This window comes from Pleurodeles waltl, chromosome 12, assembly GCF_031143425.1.
Source record: "Pleurodeles waltl isolate 20211129_DDA chromosome 12, aPleWal1.hap1.20221129, whole genome shotgun sequence".
NCBI classification, from domain to species: domain Eukaryota; kingdom Metazoa; phylum Chordata; class Amphibia; order Caudata; family Salamandridae; genus Pleurodeles; species Pleurodeles waltl.
Window position 1 is genome coordinate 31249636 of NC_090451.1, and position 14474 is coordinate 31264109.

Genomic DNA, 14474 nt, shown 5'->3' on the forward strand with positions numbered 1-14474 from the left:
TAAACATTTTGATACATGTTTTCCATTATTGCAAACGTATATATTTAATTTTCATCGTGTTTCACTACTGATAAGGTGGAGTCATTCAGGTGTTTGGGCCTTGACTGACTTTGCCAACTCTATCACCCTTTCAGCCATGTTAGCATGATTAACATTGCTGATTCTACCAGCCTTTGGCACAGCTCATTGGCAGGCTCTCATGTCCTCCTCCCCCAATTTATTTCTTTTTCTACCTGGTGAACCTAGCACGTTGTGAACTTATTCCTTAGTCTTGCCAGCCTTTCAGTGTTAACGCTGATATTTGAGTCGGACTCCTCATCGTCTGCCTGTCAGACCTGGCATGTGAGTTGCAGTGCTGCCAAGTTGCTCTGTCATGTGATGCATTCAGCCATTGTGGGCTTTTTAGCCATGAGCAGTCTGGAACAGGAAATAATTCTTCAACCGTATGTGTAATTAGTATGGTTTATAGTGTCGACTTGAAGTCGGAATGCATGACTAGTATCAGCAGATTCCTTTTTCTGCTGCAAGTGTGGGCTTCAAACTCTTGGGGCTAGCTGTAGTAATCACATTTTTAAAGTAGACATTTATTAGATGTGTAGTGACTGCTTTCCTGCCATACAAACCTTCCATAGTTACCTTTTTGAAAGGCAGTGATGCATGAAACAAAACAAGTCAGAAAAGACTGAATACTCCATTCAAATATAAATAATTGTATTTCCCACTGAACGAAGGAGTCCTGGGGTGCCAAAAGTTAAAAGATCACATCACATCATCTGTCCTTGATAGAGTGGGGTAGAATAGAGCCCAAAATAGATTGGTGTATAGATCAAACTATATTAAGTATGCCAATAAAAAGATGACTATGCAAAAACCACTACAGATGTGAACCGCTTTAGTGACCAAGACCACTCTGATGTTTTGAGACTGTCGAGAATCAGCTTTGACAACCTTTACCTTCATGAATAGTAAAAACATAGACTTTACCCAAACTGTGTGGGAAGATCTGTTTGCAGAATGGAAAACTATAGGGTCTCATGGGGTTAAGGAATCTGTTTTATGATGATGTGGTCAACCATTCTAAAAGTTTGAGTTTCTCACCCCCAGAAAATGAACGGTATTAGTACTACCAGATGAGTCATTAGATCATGCACCCAATCATTTTGTGGGTTTCTAGGGCACTTCTGGCATTCAAAAAATGGCTCCTCATCAAGTACGATAAGAAAAAGCTAGTCTCTGACCTATCTCGACTGCAGTTGCACATCAAACTGACCTTGAAGTCTTTAGGGCATTTACGGTGGGAGGAGCAAGTGGGATGCCATTTCACAGACCAAAGATTGGGGGTCCAAGGATGCCTCCTCGAAGTACCAAGCAGCGTGAAGCTTCAATGATACCAAACACCCACTAAGCCATACAGATGGGATGCAAACTATTCAGTAGCTTGCTGGAGCGAATGAGGAGGTAGTGTATTGCCCCAGGCTACAGCAGTCCTGGTTGAATATGTTGGATGCTACACACTGTTTGAGTTACCCAAGGCACTAACTTATCCCTTGCACACTACAAAGGGTGTGCAGGAAGGCTGGTGATCACAGCACAGTTGGGGGGGGGGGGGTTGATTTACAGATTTACACTTGATATAACTGAATGCCGCTTGAGATCATGGGATGTTCTTTGTTGTTTTAGCTGCATTTGACCATGCACAATTTTATTTGTGGTAAGTTTAAAGTACTACTGTTTCAGAAGATGTTTTTCCCTGCGACACTATAGTGGTGAAGAGAAAGATTGTTTAAAGTTTCTGTTGATGTTAAGCTCCCTACCTTAACCTACACAATGAAGAAACTTCTTTTCTTCAGTTTTTTTAGCATACTGTAAAAAAATTTTTCCAGTGTACTGACTTTTGTGAATGAGTCAGTGTAACTCGTGACCGGAGGGTACGTTAGATCTTGGTTGATATGCTTGCATTCTGTTGGCTCGGATAAGATGGGTGGCTGTGTGTGAAATTATCTTCAGTGTTTCATTGGAACCCGGTTTCTCTCATGAGTTTAAAGGGTTTGGATTTAGTGAAGTGTTGAATTCCTTTTCTCCTTTTAGGTAATAACTAGATTAGGAACAGATCATGAATAGATAAGTATGTCCTGCCATAGGTAAAGCAGGTGCCATACTCCTTGAGTGAAAGATGTGCACTTTGGCTACCCGTCATCTAGACTGAGTTGGAACAGTTCCTCGACAAGAGATGGCAACTGTGGACAACACAGATCTTTTGAAATTTTAATCCAAATTGTTTTTAGATGATGGGCCGGTAGAGAAACTACCAATCGGGCGAGCACCAATTTTGTTTTATCAAAATAAGCCTCCTTACAGAATATAATAAAATGTAAGTGGTAAACAGTGCACCATATGTGCGTTTGTAACTTTTAATCATACTGAATATTTCAAAATCAACATTTTCCAGCTTTCTATTACTGCTTACTAGACATCACGTCTAACCTGAAGTGGAAAGAGCCTTTCCTCTTTTGCTATTTTGTAGGTTTTAAAACTTGTAGTCAGTGCTGACCATGCTGGAAAAAAACACACAATGCTAGGAGCAGTGTTTAAGTTACAAAAAATGTGTCTCCAAATTGTTTTTCTTGCCATCCTACCTCCTATTGCTGGAGTTGTCTATTACTTCTTCTACTAGGATGCCTAGTCTTGATTCCACTTTAAAGTTTTTCCACCACCCTGTCCTTTGTCTCTCCAACCCATAAACACCAAGGATGGCTATTGTTGATTCCACTTCCATCCAGTGCTTCACACTGCTAGTGTCTGTCATGGTTAATTGAATTCCAAGGCTGCCTAGTCTTCGTTTGACCTCATGCACCTCTCCTTCACTTCCTGTCTCTCTATCCCATGAATACCAAGCTGCCTGCTCTGGATTCCTCCTCATGCCCCTCTCTTCCACCACTGTGCATTTCTGGTCCATCTATCCCATGAACACCAAGGCTGGCACTCTGGAAATTCAGAGAAGTGCAGTTATCATAAGGTGCTTGAATTGACACCTTAAAATGTCTTCATTTACTACATTTTTAAAAGAGGCTGCCCTTGCTTATATTGAGGAGCTGGAACCTTTCATTTGAATTTATTGGATGAAACCAATACTGCTACATTCCTTGACACATTTCAGTGTTCACTATGAAGAAAAGTCACTCGGGCATGCGTTGGCTTGGCTTTAGTGTTCACTAATATTACAAATAAAATATTTTGAACCTTGAAACAACGCATCTTTCTCACTACAAACTTAAGAATTGTGTCTTTGATTACGTAAGATGCAAGACTTGGAAGGGTTCTTGCCTTCGCTTTTTGGAGTTTTTTGCGGATGATCCACAGAGGATTAACTTCTACCATTTTAATTTTAGACTTTGTGATTTGTTTGATCTGTGGAAAAGTGTGGATGAGTGACCAGTTTATCAGTAGTATTGTCCATCGATCGGAGCTCTGGAAATCTGTAGTAGCTTAGAAGTTCATCATTGACAAACACGTTAATTCCTGAATTCTTCTAGGAAAAGGTCACCATATTCAGATTTTCAGTGAAAGGGAAAGCAAACGTCACAAACTGAACAGAAACAAACTAAATTTTTCTCTAGTGGGAACAACCCCCAACACTCTGAAGCTGCCTGCAAAAGGCAAGTAAAGATAGATGGGGCTTGGAAGGCTGAGTGACAATTTGAAACTTGGTCTGAGAAACTACTCAACTTGGGAGGGGTTTGGAGAGTTGGAAAAGGAGAGAATGAATTACACTTCTAGCCTCCCGAATATCTGGAGTTCATATGTGTAAGGAAATTCCTCCTTGGCATGGTTACCCCCCTGACCTTTTGCCTTTGCTGATGCCAAGTTATGACTTGAAAGTGTGTTGGGACCCTGCTAACCAGGCTCCAGCACCAGTGTGTCTTTCCCTAAACTGTACCTTTGTCTCCACAATTGGCACAACCATGGCACCCAGGTAACTCCCTTGTAACCGGTACCCCTGGTACCAAGGGCCCTGATGCCAGGGAAGGTTACTAAGGGTTGCAGCATGTCTTATGCCACCCTGGGGACCCCTCATTCAGCAAATACACAAGCTGGCAAGCAGTGTGTGTGCTGGTGGGGAGAAAATTACTAAGTCGACATGGCACTCCCCTCAGTGCCATGCCAACGTCACATTGCCTATGGCATAGATAAGTCACCCCTCTAGCAGGCCTGACAGCCCTAAGGCAGGGTGCACTATACCATAGGTGAGGATATAGGTGCATGAGCACTATGCCCCTACAGTGTCTAAGCAAAACCTTAGACATTGTAAGTGCAGGGTAGCCATAAGAGTATATGGTCTGGGAGTCTGTCAAACACGAACCCCACAACGCCATCATGGCTACACTGAAAACTGGGAAGTTTGGTATCAAACTTCTCAGCACAATAAATGCACACTGATTCCAGTGTACACTTTATTGTGAAATACACCCAGAGGGCATCTTAGAAATGCACCTGAAAACATACCCGACTTCCAGTGTGGGCTTACTAGTTTTTGCCAGCCTGCCACACTCCAGACATGTTGCTGGCCACATGGGGAGAGTTTCTTTGTCACTCTGTGGCCAGGAACAAAGCCTGTACTGGGTGGAGGTGCTTCTCACCTCCCCCTCCAGGAACTGTAACACCTGGCGGAGAGCCTCAAAGGCTCACCCCCTTTGTTACAGCGCCACAGGGCATCCCAGCTAGTGGAGATGCCCACCCCTCCGGCCACTGCCCCCACGTTTGGCGGCAAGGCTGGAGGAGATAATGAGGAAAACAAAGAGTCACCACTCCCCAGTCAGGACAACCCCTAAGGTGTCCTGAGGTGACTCTTACTTTTAGAAATCTTCCATCTTGCAGATGGAGGATTCCCCCAATAGGATGAGGGATGTGGCCACCCTCCCCACAAGGAGGAGGCACAAAGAGGGTGTAGCCACCCTCAGGGCCAGTAGCCATTGGCTACTAACCCCCCAGACCTAAACACACCCCTAAATTGAGTATTTAGGGGCTCCCGGAACCGAGGAAGATAGATTCCTGCAACCTAAAGAAGGACTGCTGACCTGAAGCCCTGCAGTGAAGACTGAGACGACAACTGATTTGGCCCCAGCCCCAACGGCCTGTCTCCCTACTTCGAAGAAAACTAACAGCGCCACGTCCAACAGGGCCCAGCGACCTCTAAAGCCTCAGGACTACCCTGCATCTAAAGGACCAAGAAGCTCCAGAGAACACAGTCCCTGTTCAGAAACTGCAACTTTTTGAAACAAAGAAACAACTTTTAAAGACCACACGTTTCCCGCCGGAAGCGTGAGACTTTCCACTCTGCACCCGAAGCCCCCGGCTCGACCTGCGGAAAACTAACACTAACTCCCCCTGACCGCGACTGCCTGCTTCAAGGAACCTGGTAAAGACACTCCACCCGCAGCTCCCAGGACCTGAAGGAACCAAAGTCCAGTGCAGGAGCGACCCCCAGGTGACCCTCTGCCTAGCCCAGGTGGTGGCTACCCAGAGGAGACCCCTGGGTCTCCCCATTGATTCCTATTGAAAACCTGACGTCTGTTGGCACTCTGCACCCGGCTGCCCCAAGGCAGGGTGCACTATACCACAGGTGAGGGCATATGTGCATGAGCACTATGCCCCTACAGTGCCTAAGCAAAACCTTAGACATTGTAAGTGCAGGGTAGCCATAAAGAGTATATGTTCTGGGAGTTTGTCAAACACAAACTCCACAGTTCCATAATGGCTACACTGAAATCTGGGAAGTTTGGTATCAAACTTCTCAGCACAATAAATGCACACAGATGCCAGTGTGGAATTTATTGTACAATGCACCCAGAGGGCATCTTGGAGATGCGCCCTGAAATACCAGTCCGACTCCTAGTGCTAGGCTGACTAGTTTCTGCCAGCCTTCCACAACTAGACAAGTTTCTGGCCACATGGGGAGAGTGGCTTTGTCACTCTGTGGCCAGGAACAAAGCCTGTACTGGGTGGAGGTGCTTGTCACCTCCCCATGCAGGAACTGTAACCCCTGGCGGTGAGCCTCAAAGGCTCATGCCTTTTGTTACAGAACCCCAGGGCATCCCAGCTAGTGGAGATGCCTGCCTCTCCGGCCACTGCCCCCACTTTTAGCTGCAAGGCAGGAGAGGCTAATGAGAAAAACGAGGAGTCGTCACCCACCAGTCAGGACAGCCCCTAAGTGTCCTGCGCTGAGGTGACCCCTGCCTTTAGAAATCCTCCATCTTGAGATTGGAGGATTCCCCCAATAGGATTAGGGATGTACCCCCCCATCCCCTCAGGGAGGAGGCACAAAGAGGGTGTAGCCACCCTCCAGGACAGTAGTCATTGGCTGCTGCCCTCCTGACCTAAACACACCCCTACATTTAGTATTTAGGGGTGACCCAGAACCCAGGAAATCAGATTCCTGCAACCTACACAAAGGACTGCTGACCTGAAAGCCCTGCAAAGATGACGGAGACAGCAACTGACTTGGTCCCAGCCCTACCGGCCTGTCTCCAGACTCCAAGAACCTGCACAGCGACACATCCGACGGAGACCAGCGACCTCTGAGCACTTCCCTGAACCTGAAGGACCAAGAAAATCCAGAGAACAGTGACACTGTTGACCAACAGCAACATTTTTGAAACTTTGAAACAACTTCTAAAGAACTCACTCTTCCTGCCGGAAGCGTGAGACTTCACCCTCTGCACCCAATGCCCTCTGCTCTAGCTTCAGAGACCCAACACTGCAGAAAGGACTCCCAGGTGACTGCGACCTCGTGAGTAACCTGAGACGACCCCTACAGCGACGCTTGCATAGTGGATCCAGAGGCTCCCCCTGACCGCGACTGCCTGGAACAAAGAATCTGACACCTGGACCAAGCACTGCACCCGCAGAACCCAGGAATCCAGATTCCCCCAGTGCAGGAGTGATCAGCAGGCAGCCCTCTTCCTAGCCCAGCCGGTGGCTGGCCCGAGAAGCCACTCTGTGCCCTCCCTGAATGACCCCCGGGTCCCTCCATTGCTTTCAGTAGCAAACCCAACGCCAACTTTGCACACTGCACCCGTTCGCCCTGTGCCGCTGATGGTGTGTTTAGTGTGCCTGTTTGTGTGTTCGCCCTCTTCCAACCCCCCCCCCGTGCTCTACAAAAAAAAACCTGGTCTGCTCCCCGAGGACACGGGTACTTACCTGCCAGCAGACCGGAAACAGAGTACCCCTGTTCTCCATAGGCGCCCATGTGTTTTGGGCCGTCCTTTGACCTCTGCACCTGCCGGTCCTGTATTGCTGGTGCAGTGACTTTGGGGTTGCCTTGAACCCCCAACAGTGGGCTGCCTATGCCTAGGAAACTGAACTTGTAAGTGCCTTACTTACCTTAGAGACTTAACCATACTTAGCTCCCCCAGGAACTGATTTTTGCACTGCGTCTACTTTTAAAATAGCTTATTGCCATTTTAACCTATACTGTGTGTACTAACTCTTTAATTCAAAGTTCCTTACTTACCTGTGTGTGGTACCTTGCATTTTATGTATCTACTTCCAACCTTGAATCTGATGGTTCTAAAATATATTAAGAAAATGTATTTTTCTATATAAAAACTGGAGTTAAGTCTGAGTGTGTTCCTCATTTATTGCCTATGTATGTACAACAAATGCTTAACACTACTCCTCTGATAAGCCTACTGCTCGACCTCACTACCACAAAATAGAGCATTAGAATTATCTAATTTTGCCACTATCAACCTCTAAGGGGAATCCTTGGACTCTGTGCACACTAGCTCTCACTTTGAGATAGTATATACAGAGCCAACTGCCCACAATTGTTTAAAAAAAAAAAAAAGTTCATGACTGCTGCCTCAGCAAGCACTGTCTGCTACTGAAAAATATTACTTTTCCCTGAATTGTGCTCTGAATGTTTCTATATTGCCTTTCTAGTTTCAGCTAATATAGTCCCCAACTTTCTCTCAAACCGCAACTTTTCTCCAGATCCAGTGGCACTGAATCCTTGCTTGAAGGACATGACTTGAGCCCTATTATGTGAAGCCTGTCTTCCCTAGAAAGCCTTTCCTCTTGAAAGTGCATAGAGAGCCAAAAGTATTGGAGACAAGGGAAGCTTTCTATACCTGTAAGAGAACCAGTTGACCAGCTGTAATGGAGGCCTCCCATTTGAAAATGATCCCCTCCCCTGTGTGGAGGAAGGTAAAATCCTATGGACCTAGGAATCCTGGTGTTGCTCCAAAGAAAGCCATAGGACCAGCAGGAACTGGACAATTTGGAGTAGATTTGAAGTTGAGCTTGAGTGGAGCATTGTGTACCTTGAAAGCTTGACCATTATTTGAAAACCAGTTTTGAAGACTAGATCATTGTGCTACAAGAAGGCAAACCACCTACTTTTTCCCCCTAACTTACTCGTTTGCAGCATTGTAGGAAGTTGGCTCTGTATGTACTATTTCAAAGTAAGAAATAGCATGCACAGAGTCCAAGGGTTCCCCTTAGAGGTAAGATAGTGGCAAAAAGAGAATTCTAATGCTCTATTTTGTGGTAGTGTGGTCGAGCAGTAGGCTTATCAGAGGGTAGTGTTAAGCATTTGTTGTACACACACAGGCAATAAATGGGGAACACACACTCAAAGACCATTCCAGGCCAATAGGTTTTAATATAGAAAAATATATTTTCATAGTTTATTTTAAGAACCACAGGTTCAAGATTTACAAGTAATACTTAAAACGAAAGGTATTTCACTTAGGAACTTTAGGAACTTTGAATTAGCAAAATAGCATATACAGTTTTCACACAAATGGCAATAAGATATTTTAAAACTGGACACAGTGCAATTTTCAACAGTTCCTGGGGGAGGTAAGTGTTTGTTAGTTTTGCAGGTAAGTAAACCACCTACAGTTTAAAGTTGGGTCCAAGGTGCCCACCGTTGGTGGTTCAGGGCAACCCCAAAGTTTCCACACCAGCAGCTCAGGGCCGGTCAGGTGCAGAGGTCAAAGTGGTGCCCAAAACGCATAGGCTTCAATGGAGAAGGGGGTGCCCCGGTTCCAGTCTGCCAGCAGGTAAGTACCTGCGTCTTCGGAGGGCAGACCAGGGGGGTTTTGTAGGGCACCGGGGGGGGACACAAGTCAGCACAAAAAGTACACCCTCAGCGGCACGGGGCGGCCGGGTGCAGTGTGCAAACAGGCTTTGCAATGTAATCCAATGGGAGACCTAGGGGTCTCTTCAGCGATGCGGGGGGCTCCTCGGGGTAGCCACCACCTGGGCAAGGGACAGGGCCACCTGGGGGTCGCTCCTGCACTGGAGGTCGGATCCTTCAGGTCCTGGGGGCTGCGGGTGCAGTGTCCTTACCAGGCGTCAAGTTCTTAGAAGCAGGCAGTCGCGTTCAGGGGGAGCCTCTGGATTCCCTCTGCAGGTGTCGCTGTGGGGGGTCAGGGGGTCAACTCTGGCTACTCACGGGCTCGCAGTCGCCGGGGAGTCCTCCCTGTAGTGTTGTTTCTCCACAAGTTGAGCCGGGGGCGTCGGGTGCAGAGTGCAAAGTCTCACGCTTCTGGCAGGAAACGTGTGTTCTTTCAAAGTTGCTACTTTGTTGCAAAAAATGCTTCTTTCTTGGAGCAGAGCCGCTGTCCTCGGGAGTTCTTGATCCTTTTAGATGCAGGGTAGTCCTCTGAGGCTTCAGAGGTCGCTGGAGCAGTTCTTTTGAAGTGGGGAGACAGGCCGGTAGAGCTGGGGCCAAAGCAGTTGGTGTCTGTCTTCTCTGCAGGTTTTTCATCTCAGAAGTCCTTCTTCGTCTTAGGTTGCAGGAATCTATCTTGCTGGGTTCTGGGAGCCCCTAAATACTAGATTTAGGGGTGTGTTTAGGTCTGGGGGGGTTAGCAGCCAATGGCTACTAGCCCTGAGGGTGGCTACACCCTCTTTGTGCCTCCTCCCCGAGGGGAGGGGGGGCACATCCCTAATCCTATTGGGGGAATCCTCCATCTGCAAGATGGAGGATTTCTAAAAGTCAGTCAGCTCAGGACACCTTAGGGGCTGTCCTGACTGGCCAGTGTCTCCTCCTTGTTTTTCTCATTATCTCCTCCGGCCTTGCCGCCTAAAGTGGGGCCGTGGCCGGAGGGGGTGGGTAACTCCACTAGCTGGAATGCCCTGGGGTGCTGTAACAAAGGGGGTGAGCCTTTGAGGCTCACCGCCAGGTGTTACAGTGCCTACAGGGGGAGGTGAGAGGCACTTCCACCTAGTACAGGCTTTGTTACTAGCAACAGAGTGACAAAGGCACTCTCCTCATGTGGCCAGCAACATGTCTGGTGTGTGGCAGGCTGCTAAATCTACTCAGCCCACACTGGTAGTCGGATATGGTTTCAGGGGGCATCTCTAAGATGCCCTCTGGGGTGTATTTTACAATAAAATGTACACTGGCATCAGTGTGCATTTATTGTGCTGAGAGGTTTGATACCAAACTTCCCAGTTTTCAGTGTAGCCATTATGGTGCTGTGCAGTTCGTGCATGACAGACTCCCAGACCATATACTCTTATGGCTACCCTGCACTTATAATGTCTAAGGTTTTGCTTAGACACTGTAGGGGCATAGTGCTCATGCACTTATGCCCTCACCTATGGTATAGTGCACCCTGCCTTATGGCTGTAAGGCCTACTAGAGGGGTGACTTATCTATGCCATAGGCAGTGTGAGGTTGGCATGGCACCCTGAGGGGAGTGCCATGTCGACTTAGTCATTTTATCCCCACCAGCACACACAAGCTGGCAAGCAGTGTGTCTGTGCTGAGTGAGGGGTCCCCAGGGTGGCATAAGATATGCTGAAGCCCTTAGAGACCTTCCCTGGCATCAGGGCCCTTGGTACCAGAGGTACCGGGTACAAGGGACTTACCTGGATGCCAGGGTGTGCCAATTGTGGAAACAAAGGTTAGGGAAATAACACTGTTGCTGGGGCCTGGTTAGCAGGCCTCAGCACACTTTCAAATCATAACTTGGCATCAGCAAAGGCAAAAAGTGAGGGGATAACCATGCCCAGGAGGCATTTCCTTATAAGCATTGTTTTTGTTCAGTGAATTTATTAAAAAAAAATATTGCTGCCCTTGGCCGGCTTGGTGGAGAAATTTTGTGATCAGATTTTAAGCGCTCAAAGACACTAGGTCTCATGGAGCAGAAAATGATTTGTAAAAAGTGTCTGTACGAAAGTACAGCAGGAGCAGAAGAGTGGCTGAGCAGGAATTGTCAGCTGCCTGGCCCACCAGTAAAAAGAAATGTATGTTTTAAAAATATGTGGCAGTGGAGAAACTGAGTAGTGGATTGGTCATTTAAAGGGGAGTCAGTTAACGCTATTTAGAGTTTAGTGCAACAGGTGCCGCTGGAGCAGTTGAGCCAGGAGGGGAATGAAAAAATAGAAAAAAGCTAGAAGGACAGACGAACAGACAAGCTGCAGATGGGTGTATGTGACCAACACGGAGGGTGTGCAAATTTGAGGAGGGATGCTGCATACAAGGACGCGAAGTGAAAGCATGTATTCAATATTGGATCTTTCGTAGATTCACATGCTTGAATCATTCCCAGTTGTCGAAGTGGGAGCCCCACGGTAAGTAATAAGCAGTGTGTCATTATCAGAGGTTGTAATGTCAATGAACAATCACTTTAATAGCCTATGTCCTTTAAAAAAAAAAAAAAAAAAAAAAAATGGTTATAGATCAATCAGGTGATAGCACCCTGTAGTACACTCCCAGGAGAGGCTGAGTCCTTCATATTTTCTACCGCACATTGTGTGAAGGGAGTCTCACTCAGCTCTGCACAGTTTCTTCAGCTATTACTTCTTTTTGGCTCATCTAAGATTATATTTCCTATTTCGTTTCTCTGCCCCTGGCACTAATGATCAGAGCAGCAGAAAAAAGGAGAGGTTATATACTGAAAACATTAGGAGTGTATCTACTGTCTTCATCTTGCCCACAAGGTAAAGGTCTACAAAGTGTCTAACCTTCATCTAAAACTCACGTATAGAAAGATGAGGCTACTCTTGTGGCTACAGAAACTTACGTCTGTCAGTTGTGATGAGAACAGTGAGGATTCATTCACCTCACAGGTGAGGTCAAGTGGGAGAGGTCGCAGCCACACTCTCCCGGAGGCACGCATTAAAGCTATAAGAAAGACTCCCTATGAGTCTTCAAAAGACACTTTTCATAGAGAAAATGGAAAAAAACCTCAGAGGCAATCAGACCCTACAACTCCTTCCTCTGTCCTGACACTTCATCGGGAAAATACTCTTCAGAAGCCAGTCAAGGTGAAACACAACCTAACAGTGAGACTTTTACGGCAAAACCTTGGTCAAAATCTCGTCTATGATAACCTCATCTTTGATATCCTTGTTTACGGCGGTCGTCTATGATACCCTCATGTACGATCACCTCACCTATGGTGGTCATCTACGAAAACCTTGTCTACAAGAGCCTCAAGTTATTCCCCTTTCTTGGTGGAAGCACTAACAGCATTTTCACTGTCCAATGCCAGAGTCTTTCCTAAAGTTGTCTCACTGAGCTTTTTTTTTGTTTTTTCCTCCTTTATTCATTTTCCATTCACAACATTAAACATCGATGCTTGATGAGTCGTAGTTTTCAAATCATCTGTCAAATCATTCACAACTGGGGGAGGGGGTAGAGGGTCACTTGCATACGATTATGATTGGTTTCATTATAAAACGTGGTATAACGCATCCATGAGCAGAGATATTATCTAAGAAGGCAGAAGAGAAATAAACACTCAGTTTCATAATCTATGCATATTACAATAACAGAAGACTGAGACACCTCAGGATCCCTGCCTTGCACGTTAGTAGTTTACGTTTTAACCAACACTTCATCTATGTCTCTTGCTTGAATAAGGGTTGTTGCATGTAATGTATTGATAGCTGCCTATATATAGCTAGTGCGGAGTCAGTCCTAAGTGGGAGGCCTTAGTGCTCCCCAGGGGTAATTGCACTAGATATTCCGTCCTGCAACCATATCCTCTTGTGTACATTTACTATTAGTTAAAGTTATAATTTATGATTGGGTTGCCTAACTATTGCAGTGTTACTCCAGAGGAATCATGGTGGGTGAATGTCATCTTTGGCTTCAAGCTGGGTCATAACAGTATCCCAGATCCCCAGCCCTTTAGTCACTGTGCCTTTGAAGGAATGAAGTGTTTGTGCTTCCGCTCTTGTCCACTTTAATAAGTCACCCTGCCAGCTACGTATAGTTGGTGCCCCAGGTGCTTTCCATTGCATTGCTATGAGTCGTTTGAATAGTACAAACGCTAGGTCTACACACCTATGTTTCTGCTTATCTTTTTTTGATCTGGAACGTATTCCCAGCAAGCAGGATTCCGGTGAAGTGTGTGCTCGACCAGTTCACCTGTCAAGGAGGTGATGCCATGCCAGGTTCTCTGTATGAGTTGACACGTCCACACTTTGTTGTAAAAAGTGGCGTCTGGTTCCCCGCAACGCGGACAGTCATAATTAGTGTGGGGGAACATGGAGTGAAGGTGGTGAGGGGACAGGTAGGACTGATGCAGGTAGTTAAATTGAGTAAAGCGAAATCTGGAGTTCCTCAATACCTCCTTTTGTAATTTAAATCGCCGTGGGCCATGCAGGTTGACAGTGGATCTTTGAGTACCCTATCCCAACATGCCTGAGCTCTCTCTTGCTCTGAGTCAAGACTCTCCACTAGGGAGCCGTATAGTTGAGATACGGTGTGTTTGGGCTCTGAGATGGACAATATGGCATGTAGTATGTTCGAGGAGAGAGGTTCAATGGTTTTGCCATGCCAAGCAGTATGTATTAGCTGTTTCAGCGCGCTGTAGGTTAAGTCTCGCCCTGGGCCTATTGCGTAAGCTTCATCTAATTCTGTGTATGACATAATGTGCCCTTCCTTGATTAAGTCCCCTATGGTGTGTATCCTCAGTACTAACCATGGTTCCAAGGTGCGTTGTGCATGTAGTTTCCTCGCACCTGCAATATCTGGCAGCGGAATCTTGGGTGATTAAGGCTGGGTTGGATCTTTCTTACGGACATACCCGTTCCAACACGTGCGGGCAACTGCCATTAGAAAGTTTCCATGTGAGGGACGAATTGTGTGATCTAGTAACCATGCAAGTATATTGCTTCTACCCAGACTGGATTGTACTATCGGTGACTGCACTTAGGGAGATCTTTAACCACTGAAGAGGCCACTGCAGTTGTGCTGGCGCATAGTATAATTCATAATTTGGCATGCCGAGGCCCCCCCTTCGTTGGGGGCTGATGTGTCACTGTAAGTGCCATTCGGCTACGGCAGTTGCCCCATATTAAACTGAGCATCAGCCCGTTCAGGGTTCGAAAGAAGGAATGAGGTATAATCAGTGGTAGGGCAGTGAAGAAATACAACAATCATGGGAGTATTATCTTCGCAGTAGCTGCTCGTCCTAATGGCGTTTAGTGGTAACGACCCCCAGAAG

The 14474-nt window shown here is 46.5% G+C and overlaps 1 protein-coding gene across 1 annotated transcript in view; it reads left to right on the plus strand.

Annotated features, from left to right (window-relative positions):
* GNA11 (G protein subunit alpha 11) overlaps nt 1-14474 on the plus strand; it is a 117181-nt gene that overhangs the window by 44488 nt on the left and 58219 nt on the right. The gene's annotated exons all lie outside the window — the stretch shown is intronic.